A 20,089-nucleotide genomic window follows, 5' to 3' on the forward strand; every position below is an offset into this window, starting at 1 on the left:
AGACCAGGTCAAAATATTAGCAATATTTCTATATTCAAGACCAACTTGAATATTTTCATTTTTACAGCCAGTTCCCCAAAGCTTCTCATAATTAAGAATGAAAACAAGTGCTACAGTATGAACATGTCTAATTATTAGGCATTTATTTTGATCAGCTTTGTTTCTGAAGTTGTATCTCTGGATTTAGAATTTTGCATTAATTCACTTCATTATAACAAATGCTTTATATAGGAAATAAGTTTGTGAGGATTCTGAAACAGAATAAGACAGGGGCTAGGTATCCAGAACATATGTCTTAAGCGTGTCTTGTTAACATTTAAACTGCCATTTATTTTACTATCAAAAATGGGTTTATTCAGGAAAAGCAGAGAACTGCAAGTAGGGACAAGCAAACTAAGGCAAAGCCGTAGACAAGTCTGGAGAACACGGGAGAGGAATGCTCTCTTATAGAGGAAAGGAGTGGGGGAAATTGGGAGGGCTGTTACAAACAAAAAGTCCATCGGAGTAAACTGGGAGTTCAGAGTATAGTGCCTATTCATTGGCTGAGTTGTGACAGTCTCTCATTGGCTGGGCTATTGTCAGGGCAGGAGAAAACCTTTCTTCCTCCTGCTGGGATAATAAAGTAGTAGCTAAAGTAGTGTCCACTTGGAAGGTACAACAGGTGCTTTTCTTGTTGGGTCTGCAGTTGACCCAGTGGTAGGGTGTGAGAGCTCCCCCTGCCGAACGAGGTTTCCTTTTATTAATTTTCAGTCTTTAAGTCACATATAATATATAGTCCTAGAAAATAAGAGTTACAATTATTATACGCTAAATATTGATGATGATTTCAAGACTGAAATATCATTAGTGAATTATTATAAGGCTTTACAAAAGGCACCGAATTTCATTCTTAGAGTCTCCCCACAGTACAACTTATTCTTTCTTCTTAGAACCATAATGCATCCAATAACCACGCTAAAAGATCTATCACATCTTTATTCATAGTAGTTGTTTTATAGTGCAATAATTGAGAAGAAAAGCACTAGCTTTTCAGTAATCCCATAAAATGATTTTCATTTTGTAGGACATGTGCTTTCCTATTGCCCAAACTGCCAGTTCTTCCCAAGAGCATTTTAAGACCTGGTCACTTATGAGGCACCTGGGTGGCTCAGTTGGTTAAGCATCTGCCTTTGGCTGAGCTCATGATCCTGGGGTCCTCAGATGGAGTCCCTCATTTGGCTCCCTGCTCGGCGGGGAGCCTGCTTCTGCCTCTCCCAATGCCCTCCCCCCCCCAACTCATGCTCTCCCTCTCTCTCGTATGCTCTCTTGCTCTCTCTCAAATAAATAAATAAAATCTTAAAAAAAAAAAAAAAAGACCTAGTCACTCTTGGGGCACATGGTTGGCTCAGTCAGTTAAGCGTCCAACTCTTGATCTCAGCTCAGGTCTTGATCTCAGAGTCCTGAGTTCAAACCCTGTGTTGGGCTCCAAGTAGGCAAGGAGCCTACTTTAAAAAATAAAAAATAAAATAAATAAATAAAAAGAAAGAAAGAAAAAAAAAAAGACCTAGCCACTCTATTTGGGTATGAATGTAGCTGTATTTGCTCTTGGTAGTTAGTCTGTAAGATAGTTCAAGAATCTACAAGTGTGCTTAAAAATAGAAATGATATCTTCCTAATCAAATGAAAACTTTACATTTTGTGAACATGGGGGTCAGAAGGTTGTTAATATGATCAGAAGGGTTCTGAACTCCTAAGGAAATGGTTATTGTTTTTAAAAATAATCATTGCATATTGACATCTGTTATTCTCATTTTGGTTTATATTTTCTCTGTTTATTTCAGATGTATCCCAAGTACCTAGACCACTGTTCTTTAAATGGGTTTTAAATTTAGACATTTCTTGTTTATTTCTTTTAACTGAAGTATAGTTGACACAGAAGTTTATTTTATTAAATGTTGTTTTGCCATCCTATGAGATGATCATATAGGTTTTCGTCTTTCACTCGTTATGATTACAGAAGTAATAGATTTTCTAATGACAGTTGTTCAAAGAACCAAAATCCTCTTTACCTAAAAGAAACTTATTGAAGGATATTTGGTAGCTCACAGAATCTCCTCAGAGGCCAGAAAGACAACCTGGAAGCCACATAATTTGGAACAATGCCCAAATCACACAACTGGACCATCCCAGTGGAGAGACCACTGCTGCAGAGCAGACACCCAGTTTGCACTGCTGACGCAGGGCTGCAGACACCACCCCTAGAACATTTGCTCTACTGCCTCTGGAACTGGATGCCTCTGCTGTCATCCTTACCATTTCCAGCCATTAGCTTCTGAATTAAAGACTTGTGCATGTGCATCTGGTTGGCTAACCAAGGGACACTGGCAAGTGAGTTTCTGGCTTCTATCTTGAAGACACACAGATGCATAAAGTGAAGAATTTCCTAGACATAGGGTGTTTAAAGTTGCTGTGTTGCCAAAAAGAATGACAGATCAAGGAACCTTTAGATTTGTTTAATAATAAAGATACCTGTTAGCCTGCCTAATTAGGCAGAGTTCAGTGAACTTAATGCTGAATTATAACTTTAAAATGAAATGGAACGTGGCTGTGTAGATAAATAAGTACATAAAGAAAATGGACATCTCCAAGTATGTATCTGAAACACATATAACACTATGGGTCTGTGTACGGTTGTGGGGAGTGAGGAATGGGGAGTAGTTAAGGCTGAAACACAAGTTTGGGGCAGCTGGATGATAATGATACTCTTCACTGAGATAAGTAACAGGAGATGGAGATGTATACGTGTGTGTTTGTGGAGGGGGAGTTAGAAGACATTTTGAAGTTCCTGTGGGACATCCAATTAAAGAAGTCTAGAAGGAAGTTAGATATTAAGGTCTGAGACAGATCCAGGTTAAAGATACATGGTGAGTTGTCACCATGTATATGGTCATTAAAGTCAAGGGCTTGGTTGAGATCATCCAGCCGATATGTGACAAGAGAAGAAAAAGAAGGTAACTAGAGAAAACCCTTGAGGAACACAGATATTTAAGGAATGGTCACAAAAAGAGGGGCCAGAGTAGAGGTTATGTTGCAGGAAGGCAAGATGGTATAGACCAATGAGGAGGCAGAGGTGGGATGGTGGCTCAGAATAGTGGTGGCAGCAGAGAGAAAAGAGATCTTTAGGAAGATTTAGTGATGGAGCAGGTGTGAGAGATGACACAGAGGAAGTAAATGATGATACCTATTTTGCTGATTTGAACATCCGAGAGGTTGGAGGTGTGGTTTCTTGAGTTAGGGAACGTTGGGAGAAGCAGGTTTGGAAAGGGAGATAAAGTCAGAATTGAGGAGGTTGATTTAGATGGCTTTGAAATATCCAAGTAGATTTTTATTTCATTTGGTAAATATTTATCAATTACCTACTTCATACTGAATGTTCATCAAGTAGATAGTGGGGTCTAGAACTCTAGGCCTGGCTAGAGGTCTTGGCTGCCAAAGTGCTTTTAAGAGTTGCCAGCATTTGGGGATGCCTGGGTGGCTCAGTCAGTTAAGCGTCTGCCTTCAGCTCAGGTAATAATCCCAGGGTCCTGGGATCGAGTCCCACATCAGGCTCCTTGCTCAGCGGAGAGCCTGCTTCTCCCTCTGTCTGCCACTCCCCCTGCTTGTGTGCTGTCTCTTTCTCTAACAAATAAATAAATAAAATTTAAAAAAAAAAAAAAGAGCTTCCAGCATTTGGATGGCATTTGAGGCTGTCAACATAGATGGGATCGTATAGAGAGAGTGAGAAGAGGGCCTGGGATCCAACCCAGGGAACCCCAACATTGATGGGTAGAGAAAGAGCTTGAGAGTGATCGGAGAGGTAGGGAAAAAACTGGATTACTATGATAGCCAGACTCTAGGAGTAGAGTTTTGAGGAAAACCATGTGGTTATTGGGGCCAAATAATACCAAGAAGTGAAGCATAAAAATGATTGAAAACTTTCCATTGGATTTATGAGCAAGGAAGTCATTAGTTATCTTAATGAGGATGAATTTCTAGAATTGGGAGTGTTAGATCAAAGGATGTTTGATAAATACTGCCAAATTGTTCTCCAAAGAAGTTTTTACTAATTTATACTCTTTCCATCAGTATAGGCGGGTCCTGTTTCCTCACACTCTCATTAATAATGGGTATTATAAGTCTTAATCTTTATACGATGGATAGAAGAAAATAGTATCTTATTACCTGAATGTCCATTTCTTTGATAATTTGTGAGGCATTTATTTTTCTTCTAGGAATTACTTAGATCATTTTTCACTTGTCCATTTTTTTTTTTAAGATTTTTTATTTATTTGACAAAGATAGACACAGCGAGAGAGGGAACACAAGCAGGGGCAGTGGGAGAAGGAGAAGCAGACTCCCCGCTGAGCAGGGAGCCCGATGTGGGACTCGATCCCAGGACCCTGGGATCATGACCTGAGTCAAAGGCAGATGCTTAACGACTGAGCCACCCAGGCACCCTCACTTGTCCATTTTTAAAAGATTTTATTTATTTACTTATTTATTTAGAGAGTGGGTGAAGGGACAGAGGGAGAGAGAGAATCTCAAGCAGACTCAGCACTGAGTGCAGAGCCCGACAGGGGGCTTGATCCCACAACCCTGAGATCATGACCTGAGCGAAAATCAAGACTCCGACACCCAACCGACTGAGCCACCCAGGCACCCCTCGCTTGTCCATTTTTAACTGGGGCATTTTATCTTCTAATTGCTTTTTTTAGATTTATTTTTTATTATGTTCAATTAGCCAATATCTAATACATCATTAGCTTTTGATGTAGTGTTCAACAATTCATTAGTTGCATATGCTTTTAAGAGCTCGTTGTATTATTAGGGTTAGTGAACCTCTGCATAAGATAATATGTATCTTTTAAAATATTTTAATTCTTTAATTACTCTTACAGCTTAGGGCAGAACTCTGAAGTCTCCTCTATTCTACCTGTTTCAGTGTTTCCAAGTTTACCCTTTGTACCACAAACATTGGTGTAGATGATTAAGAGGAACTACTGTTCATTGGTCTTTTAGGAACCTGTTACATTCAAGGATGTGGCCATGGACTTCACCGAGGAGGAGTGGGGGCAACTAGACCCTGTACAAAGGGCCCTGTACAAAGAGGTGATGCTGGAGATCTATGGCAACCTGGTCTTAGTGGGTAAGGACAACTACTCTTTGGAGGATTTTTGTTTCATGGTTGTTAAAACCTGTGGGCTCTTAAAGTATTTAACTAAGCAAGGGCTTGAGATTCAAATATCAGAGTGTCCAAATCACTGTTTTTAAAAATTTGATTATTGAAGTATAGTTGACATAAAATGTTATATTAGTTTCAGGTGTACAACATGGTGATTTGACAGTTCTATACATTACACAACACTCGCCGTGATAAATGTACTTACCATCTGTTGCCATGCAATGTTATTACAATATTATTGACTATCCCTATTCTTTAGTATTCATCTCCATGATTTATGTTTTTTATAACAGGAAGTTTGGACCTCTTAATCCCCTTCGCCTACTTTGCCCCTCCCCCCTTCCCTCTGGCAACTACCAGTTTGTTCTGTGTTTATGAAAGTGTTTTCTGTTATTGTTGTTGCTGCTTATTTTTTTTTTTTAGATTCCACATGTAAGTGAAATCATATAGTATTTGTCTTTCTTTGTCTGACTTATTTCACTTAGCATAATACTCTAAGTCCATCCATGCTACTGCAGATTTTCAGATCTTATTTTTTATGGCTGAGTAATATTCCTGTGTGTGTGTGTGTGTGTGTGTGTGTGTGTGTGTGTACTTCATCTTCCTTATCCATTCATCTATCAGTGGACATTTGGATTGCTTCCATTATCTTGGCTATTGTAAATAATGCTGCAATGAACATAGGGCTGTGTATATCTTTTTGAATAATATTTTTTTTATTTATTTTTATTTTTTTTTTTTAAAGATTTTATTTATTTATTTGAGAGAGAGAGAGAATGAGAGGGAGGAGGGTCAGAGGGAGAAGCAGACTCCCTGCCGAGCAGGGAGCTCGATGCGGGACTCGATCCCGGGACTCCAGGATCATGACCTGAGCCGAAGGCAGTCGCTTAACCAACTGAGCCACCCAGGCGCCCTATTTTTGTTTATTTTTAAATACCCAATAGTGGAATTACTGGATCCTATAGTAATATTTTTGTTTTTAAATTTTTGAGGAATCTCTGTACTGTTTTCCACAGTGGTTGCAACCAGTTTGCATTCCTACCAACAGGGCATAAGGGTTCCCTTTCCCCCACATTCTTTTTTTTTTAAAGATTTTATTTATTTCTTTGACAGAGAGAGACATAGTGAGAGAGAGAACACAAGCAGGGGGAGTGGGAGAGGGAGAAGCAGGCTTCCCATGGAGCAGGGAACCCGAGGTGGGGCTTGATCCCAGGACCTGGGGACCATGACCTGAGCCGAAGGCAGCCGCTTAATGACTGAGCACCCAGGTGCCCCTCCCCCACATTCTTGCCAACACTTGTTATTTCTTCTCTGATACTAGCCATTCTGACAGGTGTGAGGTGATAGCTCATTTTGGTTTTGAATTGCATTTCCCTGATGAGTGATGTTGAGCATCTTTTCATGTGTCTGTTGGCCATCTGTATGTCTTCTTTGGAACAATGTCTAATTAGGTCCTCTGTCCATTTTTTAATCAGATTTTTTGTTTTTTTGGTGTTGAGTTCTATAAATTCTTTATATATTTTGGATATTAGCCCCTTATCAGATATGTCATTTGCAAATACCTTCTCCCATTCAGTAGGTTGCCTTTTTGTTTTGTTGATGGTTTTCCTTGCTGTGTAAAAGCTTTTTATTTTGGTATAGTCCCAATAGTTTATTTTTGCTTTTGTTTCCCTTGCCTCAGGAGACATATCCATAAGTACGTTGCTAAGGCCAAGGTTCAAGAAATTACTGCCTGTGTTTTCTTTTAGGACTTTTATGGTTTCAGGTCTCATATTTAGGTCTTTAATCCATTTTCAGTTTATCTTTGTGTATGGTAAAAGAAAGTGGTCCAGTTTCATTCTTTTGCATGTAGCTGTCCAGTTTTCCCAGTACCATTTATTGAAAAGATTGTCCTTTCCCCATTGTATATTCTTGCCTCCTTTGTGATAGACTGACCGTATAGGCATGGGTTTGTTTCTGGGCTATCTATCCTGTTCTGTTGATCTGCATGTCTGTTTTTGTGCCAGTACCATACCATTTTGATTACTATAGTTTTGTAGTATATCTTGAAACCTGGGATTGTGATAAATCTAGCTTTGTTCCCAAGATTGCTTTGGCTGTTCAGGGTCTTTTGTGGTTCCATATGAATTTTAGAATTATTTGTTCTGCTCTGAAAAATAATATTGGTATTTTGATAAGGATTTCATTGAATTGGTAAGTTGCTTTGGGTACGATGGACATTTTAACAGTATTAATTCTTCCAATCCATGAACATGCTGTCTTTCCATTTGTTTGTGTTATCTTTGACTTCTTTCATCAATGTCCTATAGTTTTCAAAGTATAGATCTTTCACCTCTTTGGTTAAGTTTATTCCTAGGTATTCTTTTTAGTGCTACTGTAAATGGGATTGTTTTCTTAATTTTCTTTCTGCTACTTCATTATTAGTGTATAGAAATATAACAGATAAAAAAGGAAATGCAACAAATATCTGTATATTAATTTTGTAACCTTCAACTTTACTGAATTCATTTATCAGCTCTAGTAGTTTTTTGTTTGTTTTTTTTTTTGGTGGAGTTTTGGATTTTAAACATATAGTACCATGTCATCTGTAAATAGTGACAGTTTTACTTTTTCCTCATCAATTTGGATACCTTTTCTTTTCTTAGTCTGATTGCTGCAGGTAGCACTTCCACTATTATGTTGAATAAAAGTGGGAGGAGTGGACATCCTTGGCTTATTCCTGATCTTAGAAGAAATGCTTTGAGTTTTTCACCATTGAGTATGATGTTAACTGTGGGTTTGTCATTTATGGCCTTTATTATGTTGAGGTATCTTCCCTTTAAACCCACTTTGTTTAGAGTTTTTATCATGAATGGATGTTGTACTTTGTCAAATGCCTTTTCTGCATCTATTGAAATAATCATGTGGTTTTAATGCTTCCTGTTTTTAATGTGATGTATCACATTGACTGATTTGAGAATATTGAACCACTTCTGCATCCTTGGAATAAATCCCACTTGATCATGGTGAATGATTTTTTCAATGTATTGTTGAATTTGATTTGCTAATATTTTGTTGAGGATTTTTGCACCTGTCTTCATCAGGGATGTTGGCCGTAGTTTTCTTTTTTTTATAGTGTCTTGTTGGCTTTTGTATCAGGGTAGTGCTGGCCTCATAGAATGAATTTGGAGGCTTTCTTTCCTCTTCTATTTTTCGGAATAGTTTAAGAACAGGTATGTTCTTTAAATGTTTGGGAAAATTCACCTGTGAAGCTATGTGGTCCTGGACTTTTGTTTGTTGGGAATTTACCAGTTCAATTTTGTTAACTGAATCGGTAGTAATCAGTCTGTTCAGATTTTCTATTTCTTCCAGATTTAGTTTTGGATGATTGTGTTTCTAGGAATTTATCCATTTCTTCTAGGATGTGCAATTTGTTTGAGTATAATTTTTCATAGTAATGTCTTATAATTCTTCATATTTCTGTGATATCAGTTGTTACCTTTCCTCTTTTGTTTCTGATTTTATTTATTTGAGTTCTCTTTTATTCCCAATGAGTGTGGCTAAAGGTTTCTCAATTTTATCTTTTCAAAGAACCAGTTCTTGATTTCATTAATCTTTTCTATTATTTTTTTATCTGTATCATTTATCTCTACTCTTTATTATTTCCTTCTTTCTACTAACTTTTGGCTTTGTTCTTTTTCTTTTTAAAGATTTTATTTGTTTATTTATTTAGAGAGCACACGAGCAGGGAAGGGGCAGAGGGAGAGAGAGAATCCCAAACAGACTCCTTGCTGAGTGGGGAGCCCGTTGCAGGGCTCGATCTCACGACCCTGAGATCATGACCTGAGCTAAAAGCAAGAGTCAAATACTAAACTAACTGAGCTACCCAGGCACCCTAGGCTTTGTTCTTTTTCTAATTCCTTTAGGTGTGTGTAAGGTTAAATTGTTCACTTGAGGTTTTTCTTATTTCTTTCAGTAGGCCTGCATTGCTATAATCTTCCCTCTTAGAACTGCCTTTGCTGTGTTTCAGAGATTTTGGACCATTGTGTTTTCATTTTCATTTGTTTCCAGATATTTTTTTAAATTTCCTCTTTGATTTCTTCATTAACCCCTTGGTTGTTTAGTAGTGTGTTGTCTACTACTCCATGTGTTTGTGTTTTTTCCAGTTTTTTTCCTCATAGTTTTCTAGTTTCATATTGTTTTGGTTGGAAAAGATGCTTGATATGATTTCAATCTTCTTTAAATTTATTGAGACTTATTTTGTGGCCTAACATGTAATCTATCCTGAAGAATGTTCCATGTGCACTTGAAAAGAATGTATATGCTGTTGTTGTTTTTAGATATAACATTCTGTATCTATCTGTTAGGTCTAGCTGATCTAATGTGTCTTTCAAGCCACTGTTTCCTTTTGATTTTCTGTCTGGATCATCTATCCATTGATGTAAGTGGGGTGTTAAAGTCCCCTACTATTATTATCAGTTTCTTCCTTTATGTCTCTTAATATTTGTTTTATGTATTTAGGTGCTCCTATGTTGGGTACATAGATATTTACAATTTACAATTGCTATACCCTCTTGTTGGATTGATTCCTCTATCATTATGTAATGCCCTATTTGTCTCTTGCTATAGCCTTCGTTTTAAAGTTTGTTTTGTCTAGGGCATCTGGGTGGCTCAGTCGGTTGAGCATCCAACTCTTGATTTTTGCTCAAGTCATGGTCTCAGTGTCGTGGGATTAAACTCCATGTTGGGCTCTGTGCTCAGTGTGGAGTCTGCTTGTCCTTCACCCTCTGCTTCTCCCCTTCCACTCTCTCTCTCTCTCAAATAAATAAATAAATAGCTATTTAAAAATTTTATTTATTTAAAGTCTATTTTGTCTGATATCAGTATTGTTACCCCAGCTTTTTTCCCCTTCTTATTGCAAGGATATAATTTTCCATCCTTTCACTTTCATTCTGTGTGAGTCTTTAGGTCTGAAGTGAGTCTCTTGTAGGCAGCATATACATGGCCCTTGTTTTTTATCCATTTAGCCATCCTGTCTTTTGATTAGAGCATTTAGTCCATTTACATTTAAAGTAATTATAGATAAGCATGCACTTATTTCCATTTTGTTAATTTTTTTTCTGGTTATTATAGTTATTCTCTGTTCCTTTCCTCTTCTCTTGCTCTCATCCTTGGTGGCTTAATGGCTTTCTTTAGTGTTATGATTGGATTCTTTTCTCTTTATTTTTAGTGTATGTATTTTAGGTTTCTGATTTATGGTTACCATTGGGTTCATATATAACATCCTATGTAAATAGCAATCTATATTAAGTCAATGGTCACTTAAGTTCGAACAGCATTCTAAAAGCATTAAATTTTTACTTCCCCCTTCATGTTTTATATATAGTATGCTTGATGTTGACCCAGAGGTGCCTTTATCTATTCTCATTTAAAAAAAAATTTTTTTTTTGCTGTTCAGCATGGGTACTCTCCAGTACCGTCTTCCAGATCACCAATCTATTCTTCTGCAACTCTAATCTGCTGTTGATTCCCTCTAGTGTATTTTTCACTTAGTTATTGTACTCTTCAACTCTGATTGGTTCTTTTTTATATTTTCTATTTCTTTGTTAAAGTTCTGAGTTCATATGCTTCTCCAAGTCCAGTAAGCAACTTTATGACCATTATTTTGAACTCTTTATCAGGTAGATTGCTTATCTCCATTTTGTTTAGTTCTTTTTCTTAACCAACTGAGCCACCCAGGCGCCCTAGTTCTTTTTCTTAAGTTTGTCTTTCACTTTCATTTGGAGAATATTCCCACCTGTCCTCATTTTGTTTGACTTTCTGTGTCCGTTTCTGCAAATTAGATGGAACAGCTGTCTCTCCTAGTCTTGAAGGAATGACCTTCTGTAGGAACATTCCCTGTGTAGATTACCTGTGCCTGGCTGCCTAGAGCTGTATGTAGCAGGCGTGGATTGGGGTTCCCAGAGCACTATGTATCAGGGCTGCCTACTGAGATGGCTGGAGTTGAGGCATGCACAGGTCAAGAGGTCTCTGGTCTCTAGGTGCTCCATGCAGAAGGGGCCCGGCAGGGCAGCTGGGGCTGAAGTCCATGTGGGCTGGGAAGTCCCATTGTGTTCCATGCAGGTGGTGCCCTGATGCATCATCTGGAGTTGAAGGAGGTATGGGCCTTGTGTGTCCTAGAGTGCTTTGTGCCCATGTTGCCTTGGCAAGATGGTTGGAGCCATAGTGGGTGCTGTCCAGGGTTGTCCCAGTGTGAGGTTGCCTTGGTGGGACAGCTGGAGTCTGGCAGGGGTAGGGGAGATGCCTTGGTGGTATAGCTGGGATTCACTAAGGCAGCCAGCTGGCCAGGGCCCCAACACCCTATTCCTATCTGTGCTATCAAGGTGGAGGGGAAGCATAAACAATGGTGTTTGCCAGCCCCTCCAACCCTATAGAGTGTTACCAAAGCTCCTCTAGGGCCGCTTCCTTTATATTCCAGTTTTTCTTTTAAACCATGACTTTTTTCCTATGCCCCAGGGTAGCTAAGGCTAGTGTGGTCATGCTGGCTATGGTTCCCGGACCCTCGCCTTTCTCTGCTATCAAGGTGTAGGAAGAATGTAAACAATGGTGCTCACCTGCCCCTCTGACCTCAGAGAGTGTTCTGCACATTCCCCAGTGTTCTGCAGACACTCAAGGGCTGTTTCCTTTAAATTGTAGTTGCCCTTTTAAACTGTGGCTTTTTTTCTGTGCCCCAGAGAGCAATCTCCTCCTGGTCCCTCAGTACTGTCCCTCCTACTTTCACTGTGGTTTGCAGTATCTGGGGTAGGGTTCCTGAAGTTACCATGTCTCTGTCTCTGCCATTCTCTGTGTGGTCCCTCTGTCCTTTGTTGTTCAGAAGCTGTTCAGTCCATCCTCAGTTGTCCTTCAGGGGGAATTGTTCTGTATGTAGGCATACATTCACTGTGTCTATGGAGGGGAGTTGAGAGTCTTTCTACATTACCATCTTGGACCCTTCCTCTCAAATCACTATTGAAGAAAGAAAAATGTTGCTACCTAAGTAAAAACATGAGTTTCCCCTCCCCCATTTATATTTGTTATTTTTCAGTTTGAGGTAAATTTCATAGAACATATAATTAAACCTTTTAAAGTGTACAGTTCATTGGCATTTAGTACATCAGTGTTTTTTAACCACCTCCTCAATCAAGTTCTAAAATATTTGCTAATGATGTACTATATGTTGGCTAATTGAATTTAAATTAAAAAAAAAACTCAAAGAGTCAATGCAAAAGGGAACACCCCAAAATAAATAAAATATTTGAATCTCTCTAAAAGAGAACCTCATACCCATTAAGCATCACTCCTTATCCCTCCTTCCTATAATTACTTTTTAATTAGGAAAATATTAACAGTATATTGCACATAAAGTAAAAAGTATCTTTCAGGCTATTTTCTTTTCTTTTCTTTTTTCTTAAGTAGGCTCCATGCCCAGTGTGGAGCCCAATATGGGGCTTGAACTCATGACCCTGAGATCAAGACCTGAGCTGAGATCAAGAGTCAGACACTTAACCAACTGAGCCAACCAGGCACCTCCAGGCTATTTACTATTTATATTCACATATAAGCAGCACATATATATAAGCTAATACGTATTTATTTTGTGTATTTATCTGTTTTGAAGAACAAATTCTGCAACTTCCTTTCAGTTAATAATATATGCTAGATATCTTTGCATGTCAAAATATTTAGACCCACTTCAGTCCTTTTTTTTTTAATTTTATTATGTTAGTTACCATACAATACATCATTAGTTTTTGATGTAGTGATCCATGATCCATTGTTTTCGTATAACACCCAGTGTTCCATGCAATACGTGCCCTCCTTAATACCCATCACCGGGCTAACCCATACCCCCACCCCCCTCCCCTCTAAAACCCTGTTTCTCAGAGTCCATAGTCTCTTCATGGTTCATCTCTCCCTCTGATTTCCCTCCCTTCATTTTTCCCTTCCTTCTCCTAATGTCCTCCATGCTATTCCTTATGTTCCACAAATAAGTGAAACCATATGAGAATTGACTTTCTCTGCTTGACTTATTTCACTTAGCATAATCTCCCCCAGTCCCATCCATGTTGATGTAAAAGTTGGGTATTCATCCTTTCTGATGGCTGAGTAATACTCCATTGTATATATGGACCACATCTTCTTTATCCATTCATCTGTTGAAGGGCATCTCGGCTCTTTCCACAGTTTGGCTATTGCGGACATTGCTGCTATGAACATTGGGGTGCATATGGCCCTTCTTTTCACTACATCGGTGTCTTTGGGATAAATACCCAGGAGTGCAAATGCTGGGTCATAGGGTAGCTCTATTTTTAATTTTTTGAGGCACTTCCACACTGTTTTCCAAAGTGTCTGTACCAACTTGCATTCCCACCAACAGTGTAAGAGGGTTCCCCTTTCTCCACAACCTCTCCAACATTTGTTGTTTCTTGCCCTGTCCATTTTTGCCATTCTAACTGCCAGTAGTGGCTGACGGAGGCTCCCTCCCCCGCCGCCTATCTTCCCGAATATTGCCTCAGATTCACTTCTCCACACATCCTACCTTCCAGAAAGTGGTCGCTTTTCTGTTCAGAGAGTTGCTGCTATTCTTTTCTTTGATCTCCTGTTGAGTTCGTAGGTGTTCAGAATGGTTTGATCCCTATCTAGCTGAATTCCTGGGACCAGATGAAATTTAGGTCTCCTACTCCTCCAGCATCTTGCTCCTCCTCCTGACCTGCAAAGTTTCTGCTGAAAAATCCACTGATAGACTTATGGGGTTTCCCTTGTATGTAACTATCATCTTTTCTCTTGCTACTTTTAAAATTCTCTATTACTACTTTTTGCCGTTTTAATTACTATGTGTTTTGGTGTGGAACTCCTTGGGCTGATTTTGTTTGGGGATCTCTGTGCCTCCTGGGAATCCTTCTTTCTCCAGATTAGGGAAGTTTTCAGCTAATTCTTCAAATAAATTTTATTCCCACTTTTCTTTCTCTTCCTCTTCTGGGATCCCTATAATGCAAATGTTATTGCACTTGATGGAGTCACTGAGTTCCCTAAGTCTATTCTCATTTCACAGAATTTTTTTCTTTCACCTGCTCAGCTTGATTACTTTCCATTACTCTGTCCTCCAGTTGCTAATTTTTTTTAAAGATTTTATTTATTTGCCAGAGAGAGATGGCAAGAAATGGAACACAAGCAGGGAGAGTGTGAGAGGGAGAAGCAGGCTTCCTGCTGAGCAGAGAGCCCGATGTGGGGCTCGATCCCAGGACCCTGGGATCATGACCTGAGCTGAAGGCAGACGCTTAATGACTGAGCTACTCAGGTGCCCCTCCAGTTACTAATTTGTTCTGCTTCCTGTAGCCTGCTATTTATTCCATCTGGTAAATTTTTAAATTTTATTTATTGTGTTGTCTTTCGTTCCTTTTTGTTTTCTACCTCTTTTTAAGGGTCTCACTGATGTCCTCCACTCTTTTCTCAAGTCCAGTGTGTATCTTTATGATCATTACTTTAAATTCTCTATCAGACATATTATTTATATCTGTTTCACTTAAGTCTCTTGCTGTGGTTTGGTCCTGTTCACTTGTGACATATTCCTGTCTCATTTTGTCTAACTCTGTGTCTAAAGAGACAGAAAGCTGCATGTTAGGAAAGCCCACTATTGTCTCCTGCTCTTGAAAGTGGTGGGTGGGATGTGCACTTTTAACAAGGTGGTGCTGTTCCTGTTCTGCAGGGGACATGCAGCCACCACTGAGACCAGGGCAGCTAGGGCTGCTGCACAAAGCAGGGGGAGGGCAGGCAGTTTCAACAAGGTATGTGCATCCTCCACAGGAGGTAACCAGCTACTGCAGCTACCTGGACTGAAGCCCCACAAAGAGCACCGTTGGGAGACACTGGCTTGGCAAAGTTTGCACTGGTCTTCTGGGGGTGGGGACCCAAAGTGCTGGGACTGAGGCAGGCTCAGATGGAGGGGGTGGGGCACAGTGTAAACAAATTAGGTAGTGAATGCCTGCACCACACTGGTTTCTGCAGGTGACCATATATTTATGTGTGGAGCAGGGGAGGGAAATGGTGCTTGCCATCTCCTTTGCTCTTGCAGGAATCTCCCAGTGAAATGTGTCCCTCTAGGACACACTCTGTGATTAATAAATAGCTCTCCCTCCCATATGCTCCAGGCATTTTTCAAACTGCTACTTCTGTACTATATCTCTATGGGCTGTTTGTTATGCTCTCGCTTTAATGGCAGTGACTCTGTTTCCTATTGTCCTCTGGGCTCTCCCAGAGCCAAGCCTGCTGATTTTTGAAGTTCCAGGCTTTAAATACTGAACTTATGAAATTTGACCTATCTGGTTTTCAAAGCCAAATGCTATGGGGATTCATCCACCCTGTGTAGGCTCCTTGGTGTGATAATCTTTTTCTCTCCCCTCTCTGCACCTGTGGCTCCCTCCCTCCCACTGATGGCCCGCAAGTTATTTTTAGCTCCCCACTGTATCTCCATTCTTCCCTTTTTGATGGTATTGGAAGTTTAATTGTGGAGTTTGTTCTGCCATTCTTGTTGTTTTCTGGGTTACTTACAGTGATGCGAGTGTTATGTAGTTGTGTCCATGGATGAGGTGAACTCAAGGTCCTCCTATTTCACCATCTTCCTTGGAAGTCCCTTAGTTGGTGTGTTTTGCCTTGAATCCTGCTTTTTCAGATATTAATGTTGTTCATCTGTTCTCTTACAGTTAGCATTTTCCTGGTATATATTTTTCTCTTGCAAGCTGAATATGGCTGGATTTTTTTTTAACCCAATCTTGGAGTTTCTAAGACTCTAAGGGGAATTTAGCCTGTTTACATTTACTGTAATAATACATTAGGTCTGATTCCTGACATTTTATGCATTCTAATTCTTTACTGCCTTCCCTTATTTGGGAGTTCTAAATGAATTCTTATTTCTTTCCTTTTTCCCTCCATTATTTTATCCTTCAATTAATTACCCTCCAGATTATAACATGTTTTAAAAGTTATATTTTTCTATCGGTGGCAAGTATTAAACAGTTATTATAACTTCCACTCTCCAGAACAATACAAGGCCATTAGCAAACTTTCACTTAGCTTTCACACACCCTCTCCCCATGTCCTGTGTTTTGTTGAAACCATATATAATTGTGTTAATTTTTTACATTGTACCTTCATTTTCCCAGAGATTAAAGTGGCCTTAATTTTTTGGCAGCCCTTTCTTTCCATAATTTCTTAAATCCCACATCTTTTTTTTTTTTTTTGCTTCAATCTGTTTTTCACTTGCAAACAAGCTTTTTGAATCTCTGCATGTTTGTAAAGGTATTTATATTCACCCCAGTCTTGAATATTAATGTGGCTGAGTAGAGACCTCTAGATTCAAAATCATTTTCCCTGAGAATGTTTTAGCCATTGTATCTTTGTTTTTGAGCTCCTGATTTTGGTTCTTCCAATCTGATAGATTCATTTAGTAATTTTCTTTTTTTTTTTTAAATTTTATTTATTTGAGAGAGAGAATGAGACAGAGCATGAGAGTGGGGAGGGTCAGAGGGAGAAGCAGACTCCCCGCTGAGCAGGGAGCCCGATGTGGGACTCGATCCCAGGACTCCAGGATCATGACCTGAGCCAAAGGCAGTCGCTTAACCAACTGAGCCACCCAGGCGCCCAATTTTCTCTTATTTAACCTGTTTTTTCTCTGCCGCCCCCCCACCGAAAACATTTAGAATTTTTTTTTTTTCCCATTTCTCCTTGGAATTTTGAAGTTTTACCAGAATATGTCTAGGTATGCAGCTTTTTTTTTCCCCCAGAAATTAGGTTTGCCAGTCATTGAGCCTGTTCATCTCTGAATTCTTCAGCTCAGAGAAGTTTTCCTTTATTATTTCATGGATTTTATTGAGTGAAAAGGAGGAAAAGCTTTTATGTTTTCATTATTCATTTCTACTTTTTATATTTCATGTTATCCCGTTTCATGAGTTTTTATTTTGATTGATTTTGGTCGTCTTTGCTTTTTTGAGAGTATCTTCCTTTTGCATATGTAAGGGAATCATCAGTTGAGGTTTAGAATTCTTGACTATAGTCTTTTCCCCTCAGGACACTGGAGACATTGTACCATTATCTTCTGCCAATCTTATTGTCTTTTCAAGGGAGTAACTTGTTTTATTTTGTTTAATGTTTTATATGCTTTTGTTTTCTTGATCCTTGAAATTCGGAAATTTCATCCAGATATGTGTATGTTAGTCTTTTTTTTTTTTTTCTTTCTTCAATAATCCTACATGGTACTGGGGGGATACTTTCAATCTAAAGAATCAAATTCTTTCAGATTAAGTACATTTTCTTTAATTCTTCTGTTTGCTCCTTCTGGATTTCTTATACATATATAAGATCTTCTAGATCCTTCACAATTTAATATTTTTCTCATAATTTCACTTTTTTAATCCTTTCCGAGTCCTGGTAGAATTCTTCAAGTTGGTCTTTTAATTGACTATAGGTTTTTTTTGTTTTTTGTTTTTAAAGATTTTATTTATTTGACAGAGACACAGTGAGAGAGGGAACACAAGCAGGGGGAGTGGGAGAGGGAGAAGCAGGCTTCCCACGGAGCAGGGAGCCCAATGCGGGGCTCGATCCCAGGACCCTGGGATCATGACCTGAGCCGAAGGCAGATGCTTAATGACTGAGCCACCCAGGTGCCCCATAATTGACTATAGTTTTCCACATTCTCTAGTCTGATATCCTATTGTTTGCAGCCTTGATTGAGAGTTTTAATTTGATAATATTTTTCATCGTTGTAAACATTTTCTTGTTCTCAAAGAATCCCATTTTCCCCATAGGCAAGAAACTTTACGACTGTGCTGCATGTGGGAAGAGCTTCAGTCGGAGCACAGATCCTCGCTATCATCAGAGAATTCACACCGGAGAGAAACCTTTCATATGTGATACATGTGGCAAAGCCTTTAGTTATAACACAAACCTTCATGTTTATCAGAGTCCACACAGGAGAGAAACCTTTTAAGTGTGAGGAGTGTGGCAAGGGCTTCCATCAGAGCTCCAATCTTCATATCCATAAGAAAGTCCACACCGGAGAGAAACTCTACAAATGTGGTAAGTGTGGTAAGGGCTTCAGTCAGAACAGAGATCTCCAAGTGCATCGGAGATGCCACACAAGAGAAACTGTTTAAATGTGAAACTCTGGAAACCTAGACTTAATGCTTATCTGAAAGTCCACACAGGAAAGAAATGCTACAAGTGTGTGTGGTAAGTGCTTCTTCAGTCAGAGCATAGATCTCCAAGTTTACCAAAAAGTTCACACAGAGAAACCATTAAATATGATAGATGTGGTAAGGGTTTGTTACAACATGAACCTTCATGTTCATGAGAGAGACCACAGGGTCTCACAGGGGTAGAAACCTTGTGTACATGAGAAGTGAGCTCAAGTCTTCACATTCATCAGATCCCTTGTGGGAGAAATACCATACACATGTGGTCACAACTTCTGCTAGAGTGCATCTCTCCTCCTTTTACCAGAGTCTTTTTCTCTGACAACTCTGAGTTCCATGAGAGTCCAGCTATGCATGCTTTGCTCTCCATTTTGTCCCCAGCTCCTGGCACACTGCCTGGTACAAGTAGCCATTCACGAAGTATTTGTTGAATACAAATCCACATGGGAGAGAACCCCTGTAGGTGTGATGTGTGGTGAAGACTTCAAAGTCCACACATTGAAACCTTTTTAAAAAATGCTGCATGGTAAACATTTCGGTCAGATCGTGGTTTTCATCATTAGTTAATCCCTGTAAGAGAGTCCTGTTAACCTGATGAGTATACTAATGGACTTGAGATAAATGTTCAAGTTAAATCAGTGTAGTAAATTTAAAAATATATACCTTCAACATAAGAATTCTCATCCCTAACCTTGCAATTGTAAAAATACATGTTTTAACATAGGAGTTTTGACAAAAGTATCTGTTGTATTATTCAGGAAAAAAATCCTGTGAAATGACATTTTGTGTCAGGCTCTGCACTGTCTCCACAGAAGGTTCATCCATCTCAAAGAAGCTTCTGTTAGATATAACCAATGAGTTACCCAGCACCAATGACAGATAAGGTCTTCCTCCTGGGAAAGACACCCCTTACCTGGCAAAGGCCCTTCTAGGCTGAAAGCCTCCTGGCCCTAATTGAGCATCTCCCCATCCAGCATGTCTCCAGGCTGCTGGATGCCTGCAGCATGGATTGTAGAAATCTCCAGGTAAGGCATCTTCAGGGTATATGTCTCTAGAAGGGACAGCTAAAGAAAAGGGCTGCAGCAGGGTTTATGGAAGGGAGTTAGAGGAGAGGAAAACAAGTCTGAAAGGGAATAATTAGAGGGAAAAGGAAGAGAACAATGCCTAGAAAGGAGGTTGTGGGAGAGTGGGGGAGGAAAGCCCAGAGGCTTCTCCAAAGTCTCTAGCAAGTATGGTGACCCCCAATACAGGGCTGTCCCTGGAAGTCTGAGCTGAGCAAAGAGTGGTCTGTAGTGGGTAGATCTTGACCCCATCAGCATTAGGGCCAGTTGGGACCAGAGGTGGAAGAGCTGCTGTGAGGGGCCTTGGAAGGCAACTCCATGCCCCAATTTCCCCAGGTGGCCCAAGTCAGGCATGGCAGGACCATTATCCCTCAGTGGGAGGAAGGATCATATAGGAAGGCAGCAATAAGGCTGATTCTTTTCAGGAGGCATAAATTAATCAGAGACAGAGCCTGGCAATGAAGAGGGAAGACCTGGACCAGTGGAGGTTAGGAAGAGGTCAAGGACCCAGTTTCATCACTAAATGTGGGTAGGGAAGAGAGATGCTTTGTCTGAATCCTTCACCTAGGAGCAGTATTTTTTTAAGATTTTATTTATTTATTTGACACAGAGAGAGAAAGCAC

The sequence above is a fragment of the Neomonachus schauinslandi genome, chromosome 4, assembly GCF_002201575.2.
Source record: "Neomonachus schauinslandi chromosome 4, ASM220157v2, whole genome shotgun sequence".
Lineage (NCBI taxonomy): Eukaryota > Metazoa > Chordata > Mammalia > Carnivora > Phocidae > Neomonachus > Neomonachus schauinslandi.